At 36.1% G+C, this 12,015-nt stretch overlaps 1 protein-coding gene and 1 non-coding gene across 16 annotated transcripts in view; one reads left to right on the forward strand and one right to left on the reverse strand.

Annotated features, from left to right (window-relative positions):
• NFIB (nuclear factor I B) overlaps positions 1-12,015 on the reverse strand; it is a 458,039-nt gene that overhangs the window by 77,261 nt on the left and 368,763 nt on the right. The gene's annotated exons all lie outside the window — the stretch shown is intronic.
• Positions 7,170-7,302, forward strand: LOC122475517. The gene has a single exon (XR_006295213.1). It is a non-coding gene; the product is annotated as a small nucleolar RNA SNORA51 (small nucleolar RNA).

Consider the following 12,015-nt stretch of genomic DNA (forward strand, 5'->3'; position numbering starts at 1 on the left):
ATATAAATTATACCACATGTCATGTAGTAACATCTCCACATGTAAATCTCATGTGCAGTTCCCTTCCTTATGACCCCAGTGAGTAGCCAAGGCTTCACTTGCTTTTTGGTCATGCCCATGAAGATGAAATGGTGTGTGGACATCAAGAACCAAATCAAAAGGGAGGGAGGAGGCCCCTCAAGCTAATCCTACCAGCAAGAAGACAGTAAGGCAGTCTCACACACACACACACACACACACACACACACACACACACAAATACAATGACCGTCTCATAGGAAAGGGCAGGCAATTCAGAATGTAGCATGGTGTTTCTCCATCCCTCACCTCCAATTCATCTTCCAAGGAATTTGAATCTACAAGGAAATCTGAAAGAGTTATTCTGCTGAAACTATGAAAGGCAATGGAAATATGTCAGAACATATTGCACCACACACAGGTCCCACTGGGCTCCACTCCTGCATGGGGCATAGTGAGACTTCATTGAAAGGAGGGCTCCCTAGGATGAGCGGTACTGCTTACCAACATGACCTTAGGGGAGTGGGGGCTGGGATGGATCAGGCAATGGGGTAGCCTCGGAGAAGCACCTGAAGGAGGCGGCTGTCTCCTTCACTCCTCTTGGCACACAGCACACACAGCCTTTACAATGGACAGACTTACCCAAGAAGAGAAGGGTAAAGAAAAGGAGCAGTGGATGACATAGTTCCTGGATAGCTAATAGCATACAAGGAAGCATATAAGAAACAATACTTCTGGCAAAATAGCCGGGGGAGTCACGCAGAGTGTCAGGAGCCCTGTGATACTACAGAGGATGAGACTCAGCAAAATGCAGGTTATTACTATTAACACAGCCCCATCTGTAACCTCCCGGCTGCTGGGGCCTTCCAGAAACATGGTTTTCATGTGCTACGTGGACCACTGTGAATGTAAATAGCTGACACAAAGGCCAACGATTTTAAAGCAATTTGGAGACATTCATATAGTAAATTCCCTTCATCTACTAAAGGAAATATGAGCATCTCTGAGGCACAGCAGCTGCTTAATGGTTACAGAGCAATATTACACAACAGCTTAAGCCAAGAAGCAAAGAACAACTCGGCATTTATGTGATGCTGTATTTACACTACATGTAATGCTTTTTAAAAAATAAAATTGAGTAGGAAATAAAGACCTCTGCAAACTGAAAATTCTCAAAGGCAATATCAAATTATATTATTTTACTTCTTTTTTTATTTTTCTCTAACAAAAGCAACAATAAATCACTACTCAGAAGTTAATATAGTGTTTAACCTCCTTTACAAACAATCACAAAGGGACACAATGGCATATCTAACTGTTAATATCTCAAATTATAATCAGCTCCATTTGAATGTTAAACAACATTTACATAGAAAATCCAAAGGAAAACTGATAACGCTCATTTTTATAGTCTACTGTGTTCTATTCTTGAAATTAAAAAAGAAAAAACCACAGAAAGCAGTTATTAAATTCATGAAAGCTGTCTTCAAGTATTAGAAGGACTGTTAATGTAGATGTTGGATAAGACTTATTCTGCGTATTTCCAGGAACTGTGTTTTGGCTCAATAAACAGATTTGTCATCCAATAAGAAAAGTCCTAGAAAGGAATGTGAAACTTTGCAAAGGTAGTAACAACCAACACATGCCGAGCTACTGCTCTAAGATCTTAAAAAGCATCAATTCACATAATGTTCATAATTACGAACCTACCGGTTGTCATGTAAATGTTACCATTTTACAGATGGGGAAACTTGTGTCTATAGAGGTGGGGGGGGGGCTCCCAAAGCCTGTAAAAACCCCCCATTAGATTTGAGAATTCCCACTTAGAGTAGGAAATTGAATAAGAGCACCTCTGAAGCCCACTGCAATGCTCAGGTTTCACTTTTTTTTTTCTTTTTTCAAATGTTTATTTTTAAGAGAGAGAGGCAGAGAGAAGAGGAAAACCATCTGAAGCGGGCTCCATACTGAGAGCAGAGAGCTCGATGCGGGGCTCGAACTCACCAACCAGGAGATCGTGACCTGCGCCTAAATCAGATGATTACCCGACTGAGCCACCCAGGCGCCCCTTAGGTTCCACTTTTTACATAGCTCTTCTCCAGTTAGTTTTCTTGCATTGTTTGGAGAAAGAACAGGACCCCGAGGTATCTCCCAGGCATTTTCCAGGCTTCTAATTCCCATTGTTCACTCCCTTCAACAGAGTGTAAAAGACGACTCAGTGCTTTTGTTTATGGATGTGGAAGGGGAGAAGATAAGATTATTTTACACTAGCTCTTCGCCAATCTTCATATGACTTCCGATACCACAACTAACCTACTGGGACCTTCTGGTAGTGGTGTTGTAAGGCATGGCTTTATCTGCAGTTTCTCGACTGGTCTGAACTGTCCATGGTTAAGAATGGAAACTGTGATTTGGAAATAGACATACTAATCATTGCAAAGATAATGATTCTCTGCACAGAGATTGAACCTCGGTCTATGGCCGAGGTTCGCATTCCAGTACTAATTTAGAATTAATTTTATCCTTCAATATGAAATGTCCCTGTTGGTGATTTAAGTGATTCAACAGAGAGACAGCAATTTCTGACTCTAACACACTCTGATAATACTATGTTAATGTAGTATTTATGTTATTTGTTTTTTAGTATTTCCTTCCAGTCCACTAAACTTATTCCTGCATATATATAACATAGACAAATGTGTTTTCAAAAACTGAGATCAAAAGTTAATAAATTTGTATCCTGCTTTTTCTCTAATTAACATTGTATCTTTCCCTTTAGATTAAACAGGTTTTCAAGAGTGTGATTTTAATGCCTGTACATTATTAGACTGTCTGGCTGTACTTTATTTGACCATTCTCCTTTTTTTTTTTTTTTTGGCATTTTAGGTTATTTCCCATTTTTTTAAATATTATAAACAGAACTGCCATTAACGTAGTCGCACACAAATCTTTGTCAGCGGTTCTCATGATTTCCTTAGGCCGGAGTTCCCAGAAGTGGAATTATTGGGTCAAAGGACATAAACTCTTTTCAAGCTCTTGGTTAAAAACTGTCAAGCTGCCTTCCATGAAGACTTTTGCCAACGTATACTCCCTTGGGCAGAACGAGCCTGTCCATGTCACCACCCTACTGCCCAGAATTACATATTACTCATATTAATGGGGACTTGTTTTAATTGTTGCCAGTTGATAGAGAAAAGATATCATTACGATAATGTAATAAGCTTCATTTATTTAATTATAATAAAGTTGGAATTGTGCAGACATTATGCATTCTCTCTTGGAACAAACATTAAAAATATGTAAAATAGGAATTGTGCTAGCGGGAATATTTTATTCCTAATATTAATGAGATTAATGCTGGAATTTCACAGTTAACGGTAACGCTGGCTATTAATAAGTGATTTTGTTTCTCATCATTTTATATATTCACTTATTCCTAGTTTTCACAGAGTTTTTAAAAGCGTACTGATCAGAATGGTTATTGAATATTATTAGATGTCGTTTTGGCATTAGTAGAGATTATCCCCTTTTTTTTTTCCTTAAAGCATTTATTGTGTTATATATTACTGAGTTCTTAGATTAAACTGTCTTTGCTTATCCACGGAAGGTAACTCTTTTAATTTATTGCTAAATTGTTTTGCTAACAGTTTCTTCCAAATTCTCATATACCAGTATGTAGCTGGTATACTCTTGTGGGGGGGGTTTTGTTTTATTTGTGAACTTTTCACACCAAGGTTATATGCATGCTTCATAAAATGGTCTGGATGACAGTCATTTTTCACACAAAAAAGAAAACATATGAAAAGTTCATGAAAGTTTGGAAAAACTCACTGGTAAAATATCTTCTCATAATCTGGTTCAAAGAAGACAAAACTTTGAGTCTTTCATGAATTTGCTTTACTCTTGTTTTCTGGTCTTGAGGCAATATTATTATATACCTTCCAAGAAAACCATCAATTCTTTCATATTTTAAAGTTTATCAGCACACATATTTCATGATTTCCTAAGCAGACTCTGTGTATTTTTACACAGAGTAAATTACATTAAATTAAAATTCTTTTACGATAATATTATCATAAAATAGACTGTAATTAATGTTACATTATGTTGAATTATACTAAAAGATCAGCGCCACCACTTACTCTGTAAAGCTAAGGCAAGTTAAGCAACTTTTCTACACCCGATGTTTGTCTTCTCTAAAATCCAGATGGTAATCAGAGTATCTAGGAGTCAATATGAAAACTGTTGTTGTTTTCCAGTTATAATAAAGAGAGGTATTTCACTTTAAGAGCAGGGAAAAGGAAGGTGGGACTCCCCAAATTAACAAAGGGAAAACCAAAACACGGGAAGACAACAAAACTAAGGACATAAGATGAAAAACCTAAATAATATAAAGAAAAACAGAAGGAGTAAAATCAAGCATATCGACCCTTACCACAAAGGTAAGTAGACAGAATTATCCCATAAAGAGCATTAGAGCAACGGAAGCAAATAAAATGCATCTATTTTTAAGGAACACATTTAAGACAAAATGATAACAAGAACAGAAAGTCGAAAGTCAAATGGGATGCGAGGGGAGTCAGGCAAATTCAAACCGAAAATAAGCAGTGCCAATTAGCAGTGGTTAAGGTCGAATTTAAGATGAATTACAATAAATGAGATAAAGGACATTATGAACGGATACCAGGCATACATAATACAGAAAATTAAACATACACCGTACATGCTCCGAACAATATTGTGGGGGAAATGCATAATACAAAAACTATTAAAACACAAGAAACTTGACAAAAAACACAATTATAGTGAGAATTTTGAGTACATCTCTTTTAGAGATGTAAGTGGTGATTCTTTTAGAATTGAACACGACTATTAGACCATGACTAACTTCAAATCATTCATATACAAACCGTGCTTTGTTACTATGCCCACAGACATTTTATAAGAGTTGATCATGTCATTGGCCAAGGAGAAAACTGTTATACTGTTTTGTCTTTAGTAAATAGATTAAAGGGAAAAAATAAAAAGTGACCAAGTTTTCTGAAGTACCTAAAAATTAAGATTATAAGCTATGGATCAAACAGAATGCCAAAAGAAAAAATGATAAACTATAGAAAGCAATGAAAAGGACAAAAGGAAAAATCACTTTACCATAAGATCAAAAGAATAACAAAAGAATCCAGGAAAAGTTAAAAAGGGAATTAAAGATAAAAGCTGAAATTAATAAATTCCAAAAAGAGAAATATTTAAAATAAAAGAATAAAAAGGGAAGATGATTTTGAGAAGACCAGCAAAACAGAAAAATCATTTGCAAGCCTCATTAAGGGAAAAAAGTAAAAGCAAAAATATATAAGAATAGAAGGGATGGGGCGCCTGGGTGGCTCAGTCGGTTGAGCGACCGACCTCAGCTCAGGTCATGATCTCACGGTTTGTGAGTTCGAGCCCCGCGTCGGGCTCTGTGCCGACAGCTCAGAGCCTGGAGCCTGTTTCGGATTCTCTGTCTCCCTCTCTCTGACCCTCCCCTGTTCATGCTCTGTCTCTGTCTCAAAAAAAAATAAAGGTTAAAAAAATTAAAAAAAAAAAGAATAGAAGGGAAACATAACCATGGAAACCAAATATATTAACAAAAAAATTATAAGAGAATAACACATGAAACTTACTGACCACAGCTTTGAAAACTTAAATGGGCAATTACTTACTAAAATAAAAGTAACCAAAATTGAGCAAAGTGGAAACCTGAATAGACCAATTACCCCTCCTGCAGTGGTTCCCAAAATTTGCCGATCATTGGAACCACCTGGGGTTCTTGAAAAACAACTTAGGCTTGGCTCCCAGCAATTCTGATTTAATTGGTATGGATGTGTCCTAGACATAAGGATGTTCTAAAAGTTCCCCTGGTGATTCAAATGGGCAGCAAAGTCTGCGAACTACTGGGTTAGCATCTTGCTATTCAAAATGTGGTCCCCCAACCAACAGCTCTGGCATAACTGGGGAGCTTGGTAGGCACACAGAAGTTCGGGGTCAACCCCAGACCCTCAGAATCAGTGTCTGCAGCTTAACAAAACCACAGGTGATTCATACGCACTTTAAAATTGGAAAAGCCTAGAAGAGAATCAAAAGGTGATTTTAAAACCACCTTTAAAATGGCACCAGGTATGGAACAGTGTCGAGCTGGATTTTATCTTTTCTGTAGCCTTGAAATTCCAAGGATATTTATTCTCTCCCAGCCTTTAGCAAATGGTGACAAGGTTCCTTATGAAGAAAGCTCTCTCATGAGCCTTTATCAGACCAGCAAAACTTAAATAACTAAATGTGCAACCTCCCTTGTCAAGCCAAAGCAAACAAACAAATCAACCAAAAACCACGCATATAAATGCAACTTCAAAGGTCCTAAAGAAAATGGAATATATTCAAATTCATATATTCAAATTGAATATAGCAATGTTTTCCAAAAAAAACAGGACACCATTCTCATTAGGGTTTTATTCCATGTATGAGTGAGATTCACTCTTACGAAATCTATCAATATGATAACGAAAAAAAGGAAAAACACACGACCTTATCAATTGATGCTGAAAAGGCACTTGGCGGCAACAAGAAAAGAAAAGCAGGCTTTCCTAATGACAGATCTAAGTAAAAATAGAGATAAGAGCAATTAATTGACTGTTTAGCAAAACATAACAAGCTGTCCTAAAAGAAAACGAATCTGCCATTCAGACTCAGCACCCTCAAGCCCTTAAATATGTGATCTGTGAATCAATCAGTAAAACAAAACAAAACAACACAAAACACAGAACTCTCTGATTTCCCTTAGATGAGGCAGGTATCTAGAGAGGTTAAACTCATAGAAACAAAGTAGAACGGTAGATTTCAAAGGACGAGGGAATGAGGGAAGGGGGGGTGGAGAATACAAAGTTTCAGTTTTGCAAGGTGAGAAAGTTCTGGAGATGGGCTGTGTGACAATACAGATGAATTTAACACTACGAAACTGCACATTTATAAATGATGAACATGGTAAATCTAATTTTATTTGTATTTTGCCACTCAAATACCACTATTTTACCATTAAAAAAAAATCGCAATCTGGAATTTGGAACTCAGATAATTGTCACTAAATTCTCGTTTACGTACATATTTTCCAGAATTACTTTTTGAGCCTCCTGGTGCTTACCACAGGCTGCATTCTTACACTGCCTTTACAGAAAGAGGAGACAGAGTAAATCCACCCATATACACCCCAGCCCAGGTGCTTTGTGCCTGGTCTGTATTGTGAATGGGGAGACATGGAAAATAAAATTTAAAAAATTAGGGGCGCCTGGGTGGCTCAGTTGGTTGAGCGTCCAACTTCGGCCCAGGTCATGATCTCACCATCCGTGAGTTTGAGCCCCGCATCCGGCTCTGTGCCGACAGCTCAGAGCCTGGAGCCTATTTCAGATTCTGTGTCTCCCTCTCTCTCTGACCCTCCTCCATTCATGCTCTGTCTCTCTCTGTCTCAAAAATAAATAAACGTTAAAAAAAATTTTTTTTTAATTAAAAAAAAATTACTTTCTTTCTTACTTTGGTATTTATGTCTGTAATCTTATTCAGAATAATAATTACTTAGGTATAATTCTGTTCAATTGATTACTATTCTCATTATTAGTCTACATCTATAGCTATATTCATATCTATAGGGATATATCTGAGAATTTCCTGTTCCTAAAATGTTTTATTTTGGTGTATCACTTCATTAGTTGGTATAGGTTTGCAAGGAAAATTTTTGCAAAGAAAATAAAAGACTCTATGAAACGAAAGGTGACAAATAATAAGGGATATATTTCTATTGTCTTTGACTACATATAAAACTCCTTAAACATAAAAACAGTTTCATCATGAGGCGCCTGGATGGCTTAGTCAGTTGAGTATCCGAGTCTTGATTTCAGGTTAGGTCATGACCCCATGGTTGTGGGATTGAGCCCCGCAATGGGTTCCATGCTGAGTGTGGAGCTTGCTTGGGATTCTCTCTCTCTCTCTCTCTCTCTCTCTCTCTCTCTCTCTCTCTCTCAATCTCTCTCTCTGCCCCTCCCCTGCTCATCCACATGCACTCTCTCTCCCTCTGAAAAAAAAATTTCATCATACTTCTAAGTTTTCCCCCAGTCTTCTGTTATTTAATGTTGACCAACAGAAAAAAAAAAGTGCAGGTAACTTATTTTTCCTCCAGGATGATTACAAGATTCTCTTTTTCATCCACAAAATACAAAAATTTCAACAAGATGCATGTAGATACTATTATCGTTTGCTACATATAGTTAGTCCTTTTGATCAAATGCTTAGATCATTTTTAGCTCATTAAAATTTTCTTAACTTGTCTTTTTTTCCTAATGTTTATTTATTTTTGAGAGAGAGAGAGAGAGAGAGAGAGAGAGACAGAGCGTGAGCAGGGGAGGGGCAGAGAGAGAGAGGGAGAATCCCAAGCAGGCTCTGAGCTGTCAGCACAGAGCCCAACGCAGGGCTCGAACTCACGAACCTTGAGATCATGACCTGAGCCGAAGTTGGACGCTTAACTGAGCCACCCTGCGTCCCAACTTGTCTTTGATTCTATTTCTCTCCTAAATGCTCTGATTTCTCACCAAGAACACCTAAACTAATATTAAATTTTCTATTCTCTCACCATAAACTTTTTTTCTTTTTTAGTCATTATTTTAACTTCTCTGTTCTTTTCTTCTGGTTTTGGAGCAAATATTTCGAGTTTGCCCTCTGTATCAGTGATTATTTCCACAATATCAATTCTGTTTCTTATTTTTTATAATGCAGACTTTATTTTTATGAAAACGACTTCAGTTTTCTTGCTATTGCTGCTTATCTAACATGGCACTTTGTTCCCTGAAGCCGTTCTTTTATCTGTTCATTTTCCCATGCGAGTCCTTTCTTCGAAGTAAGCAAACTGTTTTCCCTAAGATTTTCTTCAAGGCTTCATTTTCTTTTTTTTTTTTTAATTTTTTTTTCAACGTTTATTTATTTTTGGGACAGAGAGAGACAGAGCATGAACGGGGGAGGGGCAGAGAGAGAGGGAGACACAGAATCGGAAACAGGCTCCAGGCTCTGAGCCATCAGCCCAGAGCCTGACGCGGGGCTCGAACTCACGGACCGCGAGATCGTGACCTGGCTGAAGTCGGACGCTTAACCGACTGTGCCACCCAGGCGCCCCAAGGCGTCATTTTCAAAGATGCGTTCTTCTTGATGATGTACCTTTCCCCATGTTCTCACCAAGGGCATACTCTTGTGACTGTTTTCTTTTACCTAGAGCGTAGTCTATAGCGAATTAGGGTTTGCCTCAGAAAAGTGGCTTCCCCTTGGATACGGTAAGTCAAGATTTCCATATGGGGTGAGACTGAGGGCTCCAGAACTGACGTGATTGGATCTGAATTCCTGTCTCATCACTTATTAGCTATAAAATTTGAGTAATATAAATTTAATTTTAATATAAATAAATAATATAATATAAATATAAATAATATATTAAAAATTAATATAAATAAATATAATATAAATATATAATATATAAATATAAATTTAATATAATTATATATAAGTAGAAATATATTTTAATATAAATATAAACAATATTCTATTATAAATAATATATTCGTTTAATATAATATACACTTAATATACATAAATAATATAAATAAATATAAAATATATATATAATATTTATTTATAATATATAAATAAATATATATAAATGTAATACATATAAATAATATATTTTAATATAAATATAAATAATAGTTTATAATTAATATAATAGTATGTATTTAATATAAATAATATAAATAACTATTATAAATATAAATATATAATCTTTATTTATAATATATAAATATCAGAAATATAAATGTATAATATGTATTTATAATATATAAATAAACATAATATAATATATAAATATAATGTAAATAATTTCTAATTATAATATAAATATAAATAAATAATATAAATATAACATAAACAAATACAAATAAATAATAACAGTGATGATGTTGATAATATAATAGCTGCTATCATTTGTTGGGTGTTTATTATAAGCAAGGCTGTGTGCTAAGCCCTGTGAACTCTATCTCAGCTCATTTTCCAGATGTGCTTCTTTTTTATTAATGACTTTGAATAAATACTTAAAGTCTCTACCCCTCCATTCCCATTTGTACAACAGGAATTATAAAAATAATCCTGAACTCAACGATTTGAAGATTAAATAAGAAGGCGCATATAAAGTGCTTAGGGTTCCATAAATGTTTATTGCGAATGGCAGTATCGAAGCAACGGCAGTGGTGGTGAAAGTTGGTGAGCACAGCTCCTTGCCAATTCCCAACGATTGCTGGTTTTCATCTCATGAGCTTCGTCTGACTCCGTCACCGGGCTGTGTAAGATCCTACCAGGTAGGACATGAAACCTCTCACCTTCTATAATGTGCAGCTCTAGAAGGGCAGACGAGACTGAGTTTCAAAGGGTCTTCTCTATGGTACGACGGCGTTAGACTCTGGCCCAGAGTAGACAGTGTTTTTAAGGATTTGCATCAGGAAGTGGAAGCAGATTGCTAGATGTGTTCCCACACACCTCCTCCTCACTCCCTCTTCGTGCCACATTTCCTCACCTTGTTGTTCTCTGGGTTTCTAGCCTTTTAAGCTAATATAGGAAAATCTCTGAACCTAGGGGATGACAGTAGGGGAGAATCAAACTTAAATGTCCACAATTTCTCAAGGAACCAACACTGCTGTCTTTTGTGAGATGTAAGAGAGGAAAACCACCAATTTTTAAATTCAGTCTAACTCTACAGTTCATGTAATTATGAGATAAGCCTCTAAGCTTCTAGCTAAACAAAAGTTACCCTTTTGTCTCAGTTTTAGTGCGCTTAAAAAAAAAGTTCAGTGTTTACATATCCTAATGGAAATTTTAGTGGAGAACTAGGAGAAACTGGATCCGAAGTTAAGCAGGTCATGTGGACTTTATATTAGATAGCCAATGACAGTCATGTTGCTGTGTGTCAGAAAGGCCTAGCTTTAAATCTCACCATTCTCAATCAAAATTCTAGTAGGGTTTTTTGTTTTGTTTTGTTTTTTGAATTTTTTTTTTTTTTGAGAATTTGACAAGCTGATCCTATTTATATGAAAATACCCAGGATCTAAAAGAAAATAACTTTAAAAAAACTTATTATAAAGACATCACAAACATAGAGAAAATAAGAAAATACTTTGATGTTGGGAAAAGAGAAGACATACAGACCAGATCAGGACCGCATGAGGTCCGATGAGATGAACCATAAATGGACACGTAAGTATGTGATTGTCGCTATTTGAGAAGTAGCTATGTAACTCAATGGGGGAATAAAAAATGTCTTTAAACAAATGGTGTGGATTAACTAGATATCCATATATATTTTTTAAAAAGGATATCAACGCTCACCTCACACCATAAGTGGAATATCCATATGATGGCATACTACTCAGCAATAAAAACCAATAAACTATTGATAAATGTAATCACACGGATAAAGCATGGTCTTCATGCTAGATTAAAGAAGCTAGACACAAAAGGATACATGCTGTAGGATATCACTTATATAAAATTCTAGAAATGTAAACTAGACAGAAAGCAGGTCAGAGGTCATCCGAGGATGGGGGTAGAGAAAGGAATGAATTTTAAAGTGGTCAGAGGGAACTTGTGAGATTGACGGAAATGCTCATCATCTTGGTTATGGTGATACATATTGGTGATACATATATATTTTTCCCCTTTTTTCCCCTTTATATATTTGTGTGTGTGTGTGTGTGTGTGTGTTTAGGTATACACACTATAGCCTATACACTATATACAGAATATATTGTATATCAGTTACACCTCAATAAAGAGAAAAATGACCTTCTTGAGCAAGTGATCTATAGACAGTGGTCTCCGGATTTTTACAAAGTAGTAAGATTTGCACATCATAAAAAGAATCACAGATGAATCCGAAACATTCCA

The sequence above is a fragment of the Prionailurus bengalensis genome, chromosome D4 (genome assembly GCF_016509475.1).
Source record: "Prionailurus bengalensis isolate Pbe53 chromosome D4, Fcat_Pben_1.1_paternal_pri, whole genome shotgun sequence".
Taxonomy (NCBI): domain Eukaryota; kingdom Metazoa; phylum Chordata; class Mammalia; order Carnivora; family Felidae; genus Prionailurus; species Prionailurus bengalensis.